The sequence below is a fragment of the Panthera leo genome, chromosome B3 (assembly GCF_018350215.1).
Source record: "Panthera leo isolate Ple1 chromosome B3, P.leo_Ple1_pat1.1, whole genome shotgun sequence".
In the NCBI taxonomy this organism is placed as follows: domain Eukaryota; kingdom Metazoa; phylum Chordata; class Mammalia; order Carnivora; family Felidae; genus Panthera; species Panthera leo.
In genome coordinates this window covers 74,897,303-74,913,486 of record NC_056684.1, presented here as the reverse complement: position 1 = coordinate 74,913,486, position 16,184 = coordinate 74,897,303, and the positions used below count along the sequence as shown (strand labels likewise).

The following is a 16,184-nucleotide window of genomic DNA, read 5'->3' as shown; positions in this document are numbered from 1 at the left end:
ACACACGGGCCCTGAGATCATGACCTGAGCTGAAGTGGGACACTTAACTGACTAAGACAAGCAGGCGCCCCCGTGCTTCTTAAACTTTGAAGTAGAAATGAATTGCCTGGCAGTCTCATTAAAAGGCAGATTCTGATTCTCTGGGGTCTGATTTTCCCAGGTAGCCTGGGTAAGCAGGATCTGCATTTCTAACAAGCTCCCAAGTGATGCCCAAGCTGCTGGTCTGAGAAGTGCAATTTAAGTAGTAAAGTCCTAGGCTGTGTGTTTCTACAGAAGTCACAGGGCCTCCCGGGGCTGGGCAGGTCCTTTTGGCCTAAAAGAGCTTCTGGAGACACAGCAGTGGAAGCTTCCCTCACTGTTACCCTCTTGGGAGGGCGAGGGGACCAGCATAAACAGAAGAGAAGGAGCTGTGTGTGTAAGAGAGGAGCCCCCTCCATCTCAGATATGAATGGATTGCATCATTCCCTCCTCTAAACCAGCAGCACAGAAGCTCGGAGAGAGATAGCAGCTCTGTGCCGTCACTGACTTGCTTGTGTCCTGGCAGAATAAAGGACTCTCTGTGAGCTCAAAGCCTAGCAGCTTTTCTGGATCTTGGTGGAGACAGTCATTTTAAACCAAAAACAAGTCTTTCACAAACACTGCTGAAATAAAGGAAGGAGTCATTAGGATGGTTCAGCCTGACAAACTCTGAACTTGATACAACAAACCAGTTTTGAGTGGAGGTGGGGGCCCTGCTACAGCAGAGGGTGATCAAAATAGTCTTAGTGTTTTGGGTTTTTTCCTGCTGGAGACTACTCTTCGAGAGTTTTAATTCATGCAAGGGAAAAGAGAAGAGTCATATTTGGTTGGCTATTTGATCAAAATTCAGAACTAGTCATTGTTGAAATTTATCTGTATAATGTCTTAAATCTTAACTGGGTCCTCACTTAATAAATACAAATGCTGAAATCTTTAAACTATTAATCTACCCCCCCCCCAAAGACCTTTTCTTTGGAGAGATAGTAATAGGTAGAAACACGAGGACATCTGGACAGGAGAAGGTAAAAAAAATTTCAAAGCATTTCCATGTATGTTAAATGGTTGTTGTGAAAATAGGAATGCTATATACTGCACCTGCAGAGATAAAATATGATTGCTTATGGCAGAGGCAGTGCTTCTAAGAAACAGCTCAGGTTGGAAATTGAAAACACATTCTGGGGTTCCGCTTCCCATTTTTCTTGCAGTTACCAAGATGGGTGGTCATGAGATGAAAGTAATATTTATTCAGCACTTGCTGTAGGTCAGGTATCGTGCTGTGTACATGACAGATGTGTTCCTTTTTAATCCACCAATTAAAACCATAAGTAGATGGTAATATGAGACAAGAAATCTAGTATCTAGAGAAGTTGCAGCCTTTACTCGAGGTTGTATAGCAAGGAGTTGAAACAGAAGTTCAAACCCAGAGGTTCTATCTAAAATAAGATCTGTACCCTCTCTACTATGGCATGCTGCCGAACATCAGCTTGTTTTCTGTTTCTTGCTGAGGACAGTCTGCTTCCTCTTAGAAGCTCTTCTTATTAGATGTTGAGTTATGTCAAAGGCACATGGGGTTAGTGACTGGTTAAACTTAAAGACCTCTAACATCCCGCCCAAACGTTCACATTCCCTTCTACCACAGTGCCTTTGCACATGCTGTTTTTAAAATCCTGCTTGAAGTTCCCTTTGGTTTTTTTTGTTTGTTTATTTTGCACTTACTAACTATATCACCTTTCTCCTGCATACCTCAGTTTGGTCATTTCTTCAAGAAAGTCTCTCTTTCCTTTGCTCACTATTTCTTTCTCTCTCTCTCTCTCTCTCTCTCTCTAATTGTGCTTTACTTTATTGTGCTCCACGTATAATGTGTTTTTTTACAAATTGAAGGTTTGTGGAAATAGGAAGAGAACCAGAAGTGGAGCCTGAAGATGTGACTGAATTGCTACAATCTCATGATAAAACTTTAACAGATGAGGAGCTGCTTCTTATGGATGAGCAAAGAAAGTGGTTTCTTGAGATGGAAACTACTCCTGGTGAAGATGTTCATTGCATGATGCCAGCCTCTGGATCAGTTAATTGCTACTTCCATCAATCATGCACTGACTGGGTAGCTGTGGTTATAGCCCCTCCTACAACTGCTGCATAGTCAATACCCTTCTGCGACTGGGCAGTTATAACCTAGGCCATATTCTGTGCAGTCTGAATGTTTGTCATCTCCTTCCTGGCTGACCTTCTGGAGATGCAGCAAACAGGCATCAGTGTGGAACGTGGCCAGCTCCTCCATGGAGGCTACTTTGGGCTTACCTATCCTTATTCACTTATGCAGTGCATATGCTTCAATCAAAGAATTGATTGGCCATCCTGGCCTATTTGGGGACATTGGGCAGGGAGTTGCACATCATGACATACCGGAGGCAGCGACTGCCCACCGTCCGCTAGTTCCTCTGGCTCCTCCATCTTCCAACTCTGGCTGTTCCTGAGCCACCACATGGATTGGGCTTTTTTCAGACTCAACCCAGGCTCCAGTTCCTACTCTTCTTCCCACTATTTCTATTATATACTTTTTACACTTTAATAGCCCATACCTCTGATTGTGAAAGTTATCACAGATGCAATTTTACACTTATGCATGTGTCCAAAATAACAGATTCTTTCTTTTTAGAGATCAGGTAATCAACTATTTGTCTCCTGTCCCCAGTGACTCACCTGAGTGGTGACACCTGGTAACTGTCATTTGTTGATGGGCTCCTGCTTCTGAGTTAGGCATTGGATGAGGGTGAGGGAAATTGAAGATTTTTAAGACTTGTTCCCTGTACTCAAGGAACTAACAATCTGATTGGAAATGCATGGCTAATATATATTAATTAGTAAATTAGGGGCAGATTGTTGTACTGTGGCAACTCAGTTAAAAAAAGGTGGACTTCATTTATAACCTAGCTAGAATCCTTAAAGAGTAAAACCATATACCAATACTAACTGTGTGCAAAACAGAATAGGGTCCCAAGCATAAGTTCCATAAGCCCATTTGAATTCTGCAGGTCTCCCAGATCCCACCTCCTCATGTCACTAGAAGTGACAGGTTGCACTTGTAATTTACAAATGATACATACAGACACTAGCCACAGACCTATCCCTAGCTGGGGGTGATTCCTGATATCGCCAGGGGAGCCATTATGAAAAGCAAAACAATATTGCCAATATTCCAGGGACTATGACCAACAAAAACGGCGGTTACATGGATCAACCTAAAAGTTAAGTTGAGACTTCCTGAATTTCTTACCTGAAAGCATATCATCAGAATGAAGAATCTGAAAAGCTGTTAGCGATACACTACGTAGAATTTTTTTTTTAAATACAGACTTTAACTAGTCTCAAAGACATTGATTGATGATGCTATAAGTGATGCTGTTAAAAATAGTTACCATGCACAATTCCCCAGATCAAGGTGTCTTTGTCCATATCAGTTCGTACCATTTGTTATTTAGACAGCCCTTCCTTCTATAGCTGTAGGCAACCTGGGGCATCTAAATTTGTGGGTGCTTCAGGTTGAGGTTGACACTGGGCAGTAACTCAGTTTTTTTCTTGCACCACTTAATGCTCAGAAAGAGGGCTTTGCCAAGTGGTCTGGTATCCTTACGACCAGGAGTGAACTGTGTGACCAGAGAAAACTGCTTTCACATTTCCCTTTTCTATTCCAGAATATACTAGTAACTTAAAAGCCAGTAACTTGGCATCCAGATGCACTATAAGGCATTTTTCAGTTTTATGATTTCATGATTAGACATCTAGAGAAAAAAAAACTAACTGTTCTTACTCTCTTGTGCATGGGACATTTTTGCAACTATATGCAAAAAACTGGTAACAAGGCTTCATGGAGAGGGGAGCTTTCTCTTTCCTGCAACTTTTGGACTAAACTTTTTAATATCATGTGTTATTTACTACTAGTAATGAAAATAACTTAAAAAACAAATACAATTAATTTAAAATTTAAGCAGTACAAGTACGTTTTACTTGTAAAAGTACAGAGTCCCTCCCTCTAGAAATGTTTACATGCTGTTCTCGTTCTTCTTTACAATTTTACCATTATTGTGATTTGTTTTAGAAATAATGATTCTTAGGATCTGTGGAGGAAAGGACAGACATACAGAAGATTTGGATGATGTAAATTGCTATATAGTCCGCAAATATGTGTAACTACTTGGTATGTGATAAGTCTGGGGCTAGGTACTTCCTCCTTTCCATAGCTTCTCCAAGGCTTCTTGTGTAAACACCCAAGCATTTTTTTTTCTTTGAGAGTTCTGCAAGCTTAAAATGCTTTTCATAGACTAGTGGTGGTTTGTTCCTCAAGAATGCAACGACCAATGTGCTCACCTGCCGCGACAGTGATCCAGGGCACGGAGGTAAGTCCCAGGTGTCTGTTGAGGCAAAGACTGCCTTGATAACCTGCAGAGGAGACAAGAGAGTAGCCTTACAGAGGGCGGGAGTCATTTTGAGTGGCTGGCAATAGAAACTCCTACAGAGATAGCTTAATTCACAAAATTGTGGAATTGCCCAAAAGCTGATTCCAAAGATTTGTCAACAGAATCCTGCACAGGCTAAAAGAGCTTTGTTAAATCAAAGAAAGTTCCTACTTAAGACAAGTCTTGTAAAGCCGTAGAACTTGTTTGGTTAAATTCTATTTCATATAGGTATGAAGGTAAGAAGAATGCCTTATATTTGCTTAAACCTTGGTTTTCTCTTGGTTTTCAAAGCCCTTAGGCATACCTTATTTCTCTGAACCCTCACAAAAACGCTATGAGAACTGTCTGGCAATTTCACACATGATGAAAAGGCAGCTTAGAAGTGGAGCCTCTGGTCAATAGAAGCCTGGTAGGAAATGGCTGAGGTTTAGACCAGGACCTGGGAGCCCTACCTGAGGGCACTCCGCTAGGCCCACCACACACCTCTCCAGTTATAAGCAGAGCACGTGCGGCTTTGTTAGGGAAATCCATCTGATTTTCGTAAGATCACAACAGTGAATGTGCCCTAGGTATCCCCAATTCTCCCTTCTTCCCCTGCAGACCGCCTTCCTAGGTCTGTAGCCAGCCCATCTTCCTAGGGTTGGGTTTGGATTACTCCCCCAGCATCTTTGCTAGCAAGTGAATAAAGTTCAGGCTCCACAAACTGGCCGTCAAGTGCTCTGTCTCTAGCCCCCATCCATCACTTCAATCCCCTTTCCCATTTTGGTATGCTATTTCTTGCCCCTTACACTCTACCCAAGCAGACCAGTGAACCACCACTTAGGACCCCAGCAGGGCACAGGCTAGGGTGAGGTATGCTGCAAAACTTATGGGGATGTCACGGAACTCAGGAACGAAGATAAATAGTGTGATGCAATCTTTTAAAAATTAGTGCAAGAAAATGCATGATGAAAAATATTAAAATTTAAAATAAAGACGGGGTCAGCTTTACTGGTTTTTCCTTTTTCTTCAGACTCCGAAATGCCTCTTCAGGGCACTGTTACTGATCCTGCATTGACTTCCCCCTGAGTACTTACATCAGTGATGTTTCACAAAATTTGTTCTCATTACCCCTTTCCACACCAGTAACTTATCTTCTTGAATGCCCCAGCATTTAGCTGTAGCCCTCTTTTGTCTGGACAACCCATTTCCCTTGGTAACTGGTAGTACTTGGGTGGCCATCTGAATCATCTTGAATCCTTTCCAGTGCCTTCCTAAACCACAGTGGGCACTCAGCACCTCTTTGAAAGAAAGAAAGAAAGAAAGAAAGAAAGAAAGAAAGAAAGAAAGAAAGAAAGAAGAAAAAAATGCAGCAATCACAATCCTCAAATTAGCTCTCTCAGGCTGAGCAGGGAAGGAACCCAGATATATTTCGTTTGGTCCAGTGTTGTTAAAAAAAATTGCACTTGTATCAATGATGTAAAAATCAGGATGTTATACATGAAAAAAAAATCGAAATCTTTGTCACTTCTTGAAAAATCAGAAAATCTAGCAAAGGTAGGCCCGAATTGTTCCATGACAGCACTGGGCGTTTAGAACTTCTCTGCCTCCTGGCTGGGTCACTTATTTGCATTACCTGCCATGCCCCGTTAGCTCTTTGAGTTTGGACCTTAGGCTTGAGTGCACTGGATAAAACACATCTGCTGGATCCACTCCTTCTCTCCTGGATAATAAATGCTTCCTTGTCCTTTCCAGTAGAGTCTTGCAGAGAGGCTCACGGAAGCCGCTTACCTTTCCAGCCCACAAACTTCTCACAACCCGTGAAACTTGCACTGCCCTCCGCACCCTGTTTTTCCCCAGCCCTCTGCTCCAGGGCCCCCTCTCCTGCGCTGGCCCATCCTTCCCTCCTCCAGCCCCACACCCCGCGGTCGGGAGCCCGGGGCGGGTCTCCGGGCCACCACCGCAGCTCTCTGCCCCGGGCCAGGGCGCTCGGGCTCGCCCACGGCGGCACTGGGCATGCTCAGAGGCGGCCGCGGGGGCAGGTTTGCTTCGCAGGCGCTCGCACTCGGCGGCGGGCGGGCGCGCGGCTGCAGCTGTAGCTCCAGCGCCAGGAGTTGGAGTTGCCGGGAGTTTCCCCCCCCTCCCCACCCCGCCTCCCTCTTGGCGCGCGGCAGCGGGAGCCGGCGCGGGAGCCGCGAGCGGCGCCGAGCCAGCACCCGGGCCGGCGGAGCCTTGTCCGGAGCCCGGAACCCCGCGCGGGGCAGCCCCCGGGGAGGAGCCTCGCCGGCTGGGACGCGTGCCACTCACTGGCACTGCCGGCGCTCGAGCCCGGCTGCAAGGTAGGGCCGGGTCGTGGGGCGCCGGGCGGGCGAGGCAGAGGCCAGGGCGGGGGTGGTGGGGGGGAGATGCGGCTGCTGCGGCCGCGGCGGTCAGGGCGCCCGGCGCTCGGTCCAATGCGGGCGGCCAGGGCAGGGACCCCACTGCGGGGCCGGAGGAGTAGGCAGGCGCCCAGAGAGATGCTTTCAAGTTGGCGGGCGGCGGGAGTGGGGGCTTTGCGCCCCGGCGCAGCTGCTGTGCGCGCAGACAGGGACTCGGTCCCTGGTTTTCCCCAAACCTGGGACCCGGTGTGCGGGTAGGTTTGGGCAAGCCGCGGAGCGGAGCAGTTTCCTCCGAGAAAGTTGAGGATGGAGCCCTTCTTTCGGCACTGTCCCCGCGGTAGGACGAGTCCCGAGGGTGCCGCCCCGAGGCCCCAGTGTGGAGGAGCCGAGTGGGTCGCTGCTCCCCTGGGCTGAGTTCCTCCACCCCTGGCTGAAATCTGCGAATCACCGGATCTTCGCTTCTCTGGCGTCTTCTAGGAAAACCATTCATGCCAAAACTGAGGTAGGCGTCTGAGTGGCACGGCTCCCTGCCTCCAGGGCTTGTAGCCGGGCTCTGCCCCTTCCCCAACCTCCGACGTGGCGAAGGGCTCCCCGTTCCGAGTTCGCGCTGGTAGCGCGCGCCGGAGCTACATGGGGCAACGTGGCTGGGGTAGGTGGATGATAGAGTTTTTCCTCCAGGCTTTCCTCAGGTTTACAGCACCCCACCAATCCCACCCTGTTCATCTTCGCAGAGGACAGGACTTGAAAGGAAGGGCCAGGTGGAGAATTTGAGTTGACATTCTGATCCTTAGGAGAGGGTGCCTGGATCGTATCTGCCTTGGGCTCTGGCCCCAGGACTTCATAAGGAATTCTCTCCTTTCTTATTCTTCCCCAGGGACTGGGTGGCAAAGAATAGGGCCAGTGGGTCTACCAGGACGCCTGCCTCTTTCCTCGGGCTTCTAAGATAGATTTGCAGGCCACCCCAGGACCCTGAAACTGGCATTGTGCAGATTGCCAGAGTGTGGAGGATGCTGCCGCTTTCTCCTGGCTCCACTTTTTTCACTTCTTGTTTTGAGTTTTGGGGTTTTGCCTGCACACGAGTCAGAGCTGCGCTGTCATAACCCCGGGTGGGGTGTGTTGGGGGTGGGGGGGTGTGTGGAGAGTGGCGGTAGAGAAGCTTCAGCCAGGCAGTGAGCGGCTGTTCGCCTCAGAGGCTGCTAGTGGGAGTTGGTCCAGAAATGATTATGCAGGCTAGAAATATGCCTCTCTCTCTCTCTCTCTCTCTCTCTCTCTCTCTCTCTCTCTCTCTCTCTCTCTCTTTTGGCTGAACACCTTGGCTGTTGGGTTTGTGTGTTAAGTTCTTAAAGGGGCACCCACACATCGCTCAAGTGCCGTGTTGTAGGAGCTGATCGTTTTTCTGCTGCACGTTTGTTTTTTCTTTGCTGTTTCCTCAGGGTGAATCTGCTTTGGGGCAGATTTCCAGCTGTGGGAATCACATGGTGTGGGTACACAGGTTCTAGAGTCAGATCTGAGGTCAAGTTTTAGCTTTACAGCTGATGATGGTGCGGATAGACAAATAGCCACTCTGAGCTTGTTTCCTCTAGTGTCAGATGGAGACACTTAGTGGCCTCACCTCCTTTCATTGCAGGGTTGTTGTGAGACTTGGATGAGATAATAGAAATGAAAGTTCTGAGGAAACTTGGAAGCACCTTTCATATCCTATTGTGGCTACGCTCTTTACTCAGTGTTTCTGAATTAACTAATTCTTTCCATTTTAACGGGACACCTAAGCCTTCTGCCCTCTACCCATTCCTCACCAAGAGGTTTAGTTGCTCAGGCCTTTGGAAGTAGCTGTTTATCTTTTTTCTTTGTATTGTTTCCCTAAAATCCACCTCTCTTGATTTTAAGGGTTGAGGCTCTAGTCCTCATATTTATTTGAGGGAAGCAGCATGGTGTAGATTAGGAGATCTCCAGGGTTGCCTTATCAATGTTCAGAGTCCTGGCCCCCCACGTTGGCTTGTCAGCAAGACCCCTGTTAGACAAATACAGTTGATGAGTCAGCAGACCCTGGGCTGGAGCTCTGCCTTGGCCTCTAAGTGACCTTGAACTAAAGACTCAACCTTTCATCAGTCTATGAGGTTAAAGAGCCAATAATCATCAGACAGGAACAGGTGAGATTTCCTCTCACTCAGTTAATAAGGGCTTGATCAGGCTCCTGAGCCCCCCACGTGCTGCATCTTTCCTAATCCTGGGGCAGAAGTTCTCCAGCATGAGCACTGAAGTCAACTGGAGGGCTTGTTAGGGGCATCTGGCTGGCTCAGCCAGTGGAGTATGAAGACTCTTGATCTTGGGGTTGTGAGTTCAGGCCCCACGTTGGGTCTAGAGATTACTTAAAAAAATAAATAAATAAAAATCTTCAAACAAACAAACAACCAAAACACAAAGATTACTGGGCTGCACTGCTTAGAGTCTCTGATTCTCTAGGTCTAGGGTTGAGGGAAGGGGGTCCAAGAATTTGCATCACCAGCTAGTTCCCGATGATGCCAATGCTGCTCGTCCGGATCCCACGCCAATAGAATCACTGACGTACCAGGTGAGAGACAGTAAGAGAGAGGTGAGGTTTGTTCTAAAATAGCATTATTTTAATACCACACGTACAGAGATAGGGTGCTTTAGGAACTTGCCTGAAGCAGCTTATATTTCCAATACCTGTGCCACTTACCATTGTCCAGTTTTAATAATTCTGATTGCTCTTCATTTTTTTTAAGTTTATTTATTTATTTTGACAGAGAGAAAAAGCGCAAGTGGGGGAGGGCCAGAGAAAGAGAGGGAGAGAGAGGGAATCCCAAGCAGGCTCCTTATTGTCAGCACAGATCCGTACACAGGGCTCAATCTCACAAACCGTGAGATCATGACCTGAGCCTCCATCAAGAGTCAGAAGCTTAAGGGACTGGGCCACCCAGGCGTGCTGCAACCCCTCCCCGATTGCTCTTTCAATGAGTGGATTTTACACAAAAAAGGTAGGATTCCCCCTTCTTTTCACACTGTATAATACTCAGGTTTCTAGGTCACTCTTGAGTAGACTGAGATCTGTGACCTTGATATTGATAAATCTAGCAACTACCCTATTCCTTTCCTAGGAGATCTCAGACATTTTTGCAGAGGAGTTGCATAAAGTTATGGCAGCTTGAACCTTAAGACTGGAGAACAGGTTGAATTGCCATAAGCAAATTTTAATAAAACTGACAATGTGGTGCCTTCTCTGCATGGACAGCGTACCCAGGCCAGGAGGCAGGAGGAGATGAAGGATACTCCCTGACAGAAGTTCTGTGGTGGTCAGACCTGGCAAAGGCCTTCCATTCCTTCTGTCAAATGGTGGTGTTGGCAGTGACCGAGATCCTCTCTCACTCTGTGGGGGAGGAAGGCCAACTTTCACGGGAAGCCGTGCTGTATCAGTGCCTCTCTGTGTCCTTCCACTGATAATCAAGCACTGCTTGGGCACAGCCCAATCTTAAGTTCTCCTTGTCCCCCAAGCTAGGGTGAGAGCTCACCAGGACTAGTAGTGGCCTTGAACTTCAGCTGCTTTGTATCAGAGAGGCCTTGTGAGGGAGCCTGCGTGAGTCAGGAGGGCGCTTGAGATGCCATCCTAGAGAAGGAATAAGGTCATGTAGCACCCAAACCACTCGGCGTAAGAGGAGGTCAGCACTTGAACACATTCTCGTGTTGCCGTGCCAGATGGAAGCCAGCCTGACCATCGTGCTTTATCTTAGCTTTCCATTTGTGCTTTGTTTTAGTTTTAAAATGATTAGCACTAAAGAGACCTATCAGTAAAATCAGAAACCTATTCAAAAACTCAAGTGTACCATTTAGTGTTTTAGTAGATAAAACCGCAAGGCCCATGCCTGTCTTCCTGATGGTAATCAACCCTCAGTGAAGGAACCACCTTCCGGTTGTAATTCTTAAGATTCACTCGCTCATTTAAATAGTTTCTCCTACTTAACATGAGTAGGGAACGTTTCTATTTTAAAATTCTTTCCCATAACTTGATGTTTATATTTTGGGTGTTACCCCTACTTTTCACTGCTAGATTTTTTTCCAGTGTGGGGGAGGCTTCTTTCCTTATCACCGTCGTTAGCTTTTCTTAGTGCGTGACCGCTTGGTATCTTCATTCCCTTGGATAAGTCTGTTGTGAGACATTTGTGATACTTTCTTTCTCTTTGATCCTCGGGGCTGTTGGTCCTGGGTCATAGAGAATCACAGCCCATTCCTGGAACACTGTTCCCCACCACCTTCCTAGAGCCTGCTTCAACTAAAACTCGGGTTGTAGGGCACTAGCTCGATTCTAAGATGCATTGGATCCGCACAAGCCCCCCCCTTCCCCCGCCGGGCAGTTCATCCTTTTCCAAATTCAGAAATCTGGATGGGTCTTCAAAATTATGAACACCTTAAATATATGGTTTTCTTTTCTGTTTTTCTATAAACTGACATGCAAATAGAGCAACTTCCAACTGACAACATTCTAAAACAAAACAAATTTTGTTCCTTACGCCAGTAGAAAATAGTTTCTACTCCGTGCTGTCCAGCTGATAGAATTAAGCAGCAATTGAATTAGCTCAGCAGTTTCCAGAGTACTTCGTCAGAAGAGTCAAAAGAATGCTATCAGGGAGGCGTTAATAGGTGTGCTCTTGAAAAGGGCAGATCAATTTGGAAGCTCTGCCTGTTATTTTTCCCTCTTAGAGATTCCCACCATGTGCATCATCATATCAAAGTCTCTCAGAAGTACTAGAGTTAACAGTCCCAATAATTGTGTTTATTCAATTAAACGCTTCCCAGAACACATTTTTGAGGTTATGTGTGGATCTTCTAGTATTCCATTACCAAATGAGCACATTCCCTCAATTGTGATATGTTATTTAACATCAACTATGGATGGAGTGGTTTCACCTAGTATATAGGGGCATTCACTGAGCATGAATATTCATTGATTAATGGCTCTATACGTGATTACTGTTTTTTTTATTTCAGGGTAAAGAGAAGCCATTGTAAGCTATGGTGGCTAGTAAAATCTCCATGGAGGGGATAGACTGAAAATATAAATGATGGGTGGTTGTACTTTTGTAGAAAAGAGAAGGGCATTGTAGGTTGGTGGCATAATGTGGTGGTGGTCAAAGAACCTGTTCTTTCTGGATTCTGTGAATTCACTGAAGTAGCTATGAGTTCTGGTGACCACGGACGAGCTGCTTGTAGATAAAGAGGAGGAGAGGCACGATATTCTGGTTGAATACATGGGATATCAAGAGAGAAAGTATTTCTAGGCCTTTCGAGGAAAGTCGGTCCAAGTACGGAGGGAAGTCCAGCTAAAGAGTCTTGGGTATTTGGGAGATGAGCTTTCCAGGAAGAGGGGTTGTGACTGGAGTTTCAGAAAACAGCACAAAGAAAGAACTCTTACAGTTCGACAGTAAAAAGGCAACCCAATTTTAAAATGGACAAAGACTTCAAATAGACAGCTCTTCAAAGAAGATACACAGATGGTCAATGAGCAGATGAAAAGATGCTCAACACCATTTAGTCATTGGGGAAATACATCAAAACCACAATGAGATACCACCTCACACCCATCAGGATGGCTGTGATCAAAAAGACATATAATAACAACTGTTGGTGAGGATGTGGAGAAATCGGAACTTTTCTATATTACGTTGGTGGTGGGAATGTAAAATAGCACAGCCACTTTGGAAAACAGGTGGTTCCTCAAAATGTTAGACATAGACGTACCTCATGACCAGTTTCACTCCTAGGTATATACCCCAGAGAACAGAAAATGTGTTCACACAAACATTTGTACACAGATGTTCACAATAGCATGACTCATAATAGCCAAAAAGTGGAAACAACCTGAATGTCCACCAGTGGATGAATGGACAAACTGTGATGTATCCATACAATGGAATACTGTTCAGCCATGAAAAGGAATGAAGTTTCATTCATGCTACGTGGATGAATCTTGAAAACATGCTATATGAAAGAGGCCAGATACAAAAGGCCACATGTGTATGATCCCATTTATATGAAATGTCCAGAATAGGTGAATCTATAGTGTCAGAAGGTACGTTGCTGGTTGCCAGGAGCTGGGGGGAGGGCGGAGGGGAATAACTCTTGATGTTATTCCTTTGATGTTATCCCAAAAGCCTTCCTTTTGGGGTGCTGAAAACGTTCTGGAATTAGGCAGTGGTGATGATTATACAACTTTGTGAATAGTCTAACAACTGTTGAATTGTACACTCCAAAAGGGTTAATTATATGGTGTATGAATTATGTCACAATAAAAAAAATAAATAAAGTAGCAAGAAGGCTCCTGCCTGGCGCTAAAGAATAATGAGAAAAAAGTGGTGAGAGAGATCTAGGAATCGGGTATTCGTTTCAGGCCAGATTTTCTCTGTGGGGGGAAAATAGCTAGATAATTCCTTCATCCTTGCTTGTCTTTGGGTCTTCTAGGATTGTCCTGTTGCTCTTTGTTGCACAAGTCCTTTCCCCGAATTAAAAGCGTTTTGTGCCAACTTGCTCCTGAGTCAGTGGGATGGTTTTTGTGGCAGATGTGCCTTGTGATCTTCAGAGTGGAGAATGTTCCTGGACTTCCCTCCAGAGGCGAATTCCATATTTAGGCTTCCTGGTTGCGAACCACCAAAGGGTGATAGGTTGTGCTGACTTGGCAGTTAATCTTTAGGTTCTCCCTTAAGATTTGACCGTAGTGTCATCTTCCAGTTTGTCTGTGGAGCTCTGTCAAGACTTCCCCTTTAAAAAAAAAAAAAAAAAAAAAAAAAAATCTCTGTATTAAGCAGGGTTTAGGTGCCACTGCTGGCACCACACCAGCATCAAAGTGTTTGGACCCCAAAGTCATAATACTAAATGAGCTTTTAATGTCACCGAGGCGAGGCTGCCATCCCCTTGATAGAGATGTTTCTCCTCTCTTTAGTGGTGAGATGTAGCTCGGCTTCTCAGACTCGGGGGCAGCAGCACTGGGGATCTCGTTAAGGTGCCGAATTTGATTCAGCAGGCCTGGGTTGGGGCCTGAGATCCCGCCGTTTTAACAAGCTCCCGTTGATGTGGTTGCTGCTGGTCCACGGACCGCTCTGAGTAGAAGCTGATGCAGCATGGAGCAGGTGGCTTTGGACTAGGACAGAGCTGAACAGGAGCTGTGGCAGAGCCACCAATTTGCTCAGGGAACTTGGGGGCAAGGTTAGTAACATGTGAGAGACAACTTTCTGTCTTTATTATTTTTTTTAATCTATATTCAAGTTAATATACAGTGTAGTCGTGGCTTCAAGAGTAGAGCCCTGTGATTGCTTTCTGACATGTGACAGCCAGTGCTCATCCCCAAAAGTGCCCTCTTTAATGCCCGTCACCCATTTAATACCCGTCACCCATTTAATACCCACCCCCCACTCCAGCAGCCCTCAGTTTGTTCTCTGTATTTAAGAGTCTCTTATGGTTTCTTCCCTCTCTTGTTTTTATCTTATTTTTGCTTCCCTTCCCCTATGTTCATCTGTTGAGTTTCTCAAATTACACATATGAGTGAAATCATATGCTATCTTTCCCTGATTTGTTTTGCTCAGCATAATACACTCAAGTTCCAACCACATTGTTGCAAATGGCAAGATTTCATTCTTTTTCATCTCCAAGTGGTATTCCATTGTGTGTGTGTATGATATCTTCTTTATCCATTCATCAGTTGATGGACATTGGGACTCTTTCCATAATTTGAGCCACAGCTTTCTTATCCATCAGATCAGAGTAAGACCTAGCGCGCGTAGAAAAGTACGCACCACAATGTGCCTGGAATGTCACATATTTGCCTTTTGCTTCCCTCAAGGGCTGAGAATTCCACGATTAAGACTAAAGGAAAAATATATATGGAAGAAAGCCAAGGGCTTCACAGAGTGTTTGATTTGTGTGGATGGAATGGAGGGAGGATATAGGAGACAAGGTATGAATCCTAGTCCTCGGGGCAACATTAATTTGCTTATTGGTCTTCAAATGAGCATAACTTTGGTAAAGTCACTGTGCTAGTCTCAGCTGAATCCGGATAACTTTTAGTCAAGGTGTTGGGCCTTTACTCAGCTCTCATGGAGTTGATTTCTTTTTGACCAGATCATCCCTCAACTGCTCTGTGGGTGCTCCCATTCCTTAGTATGGTGGTCTCTTCCCATCCTTGCCTAGCTGCCTTCCCCCCTGACTTACTGATGTTTATCTCATGCAGATGAGAGGAAATGGCGCTCAAACGTAAACCATTGAGTTTCGTGAGCAGCACGAGTGAAAGTTTCTGGGGATGAGGGTGAAAACGTTTACTTCATTGACTTGAGAAAACCTAGGTGTTTCGTTAATTTGCCTTAACTCTGGGCAGGTTGGATTGAATTGGATGAATGGGTAACAACCGAAGAGGAAGAATTGGGAACTAAATCTTGGCACTGGCTGTAATTTTCCTACCTGGAGCCTGTATTACTTGGCCTCACTGGGCCTCAGTTTCCTCTGTGTTATTAGGGACTGGCCTGGCTCATGGGGCTGGCTTTTGAGGCTGGCATGCACAGCACCTGGGAGGGCATTCTGAGCTCTAAGAGGACCCACCTCCGTGAAGTATGCCCTGTCACTCCCCAGTGCTGGCTTAGGTAATGGCGTCTGCATAGGGTTACACAAGGTGAGTTGTGGTTTGTTAACTTTGGTTCTGTTTCTATCTTCTTGATCATTTGAAGTGAGAGGAAACAAGAGAATGTGTTTACATTTCAATTAAGTTGACAGATCCTTCTCACTTTCTACAGGGAAAAAATTCACACAAACAGTTCCTACGGTTTTAACAAAACCCCAAGTGCAGTAAATCAAACTGGTTTCTACGACCTCACAGCCTGAAATTCATTGCTTTCCTGAGGATGGTAATTTCGCCCCATGAGGCTCTGTTTTCCCACCTTGTTTGACTGTTTTGTGGATTGCCACGTGTGGATATTTCATGCCTGATTTTGAAGAAAATGAGATTGTTCACTTTGTTATAGCGCTAGGGCTGAACATTTAAACTGATGTTGCATCAATATCAAATAATCAAAGGCAAGGTATTCAGGCTGCAGCTGAATACACTAGGTCTCACTGCACTTACTGTCCTTCTGAAAGGTGGAGGTGGAGTGTCACTCGAATTGGGAAAGATCTGATTTCTGAGGCGAGCGAATGTGTGTGCTCTAATCTGGTTGCCTCTCCTGACCACTGTTGGTAAGGAAAATTGGTCAGAGAGGTTATGCCTCAGCGATCTCTTTGTTTTTAGACCGCCTGGCAATGTGTTGCTTCACACAGTCTCAGATGAAAGCCAGCAGTATCTACTGGTTGAGAAGTTAAT

At 45.6% G+C, this 16,184-nt stretch overlaps 1 protein-coding gene across 2 annotated transcripts in view; it reads left to right on the top strand.

The window, feature by feature from the left end:
* Window positions 1-6,529: 6,529 nt before the first annotated feature.
* Window positions 6,530-16,184, top strand: part of STXBP6 (syntaxin binding protein 6) — a 245,281-nt gene continuing 235,626 nt past the window's right edge. The window contains exons 1-2 of one of the 2 annotated variants that reach the window (XM_042942872.1): window positions 6,736-6,790; window positions 7,171-7,331. The gene's annotated coding sequence lies outside the window, so the exon portion shown is untranslated. Of the gene's footprint in view, window positions 6,791-7,170; window positions 7,332-16,184 lie in introns of both variants that reach the window. The other variant, XM_042942873.1, reaches the window with a different exon arrangement.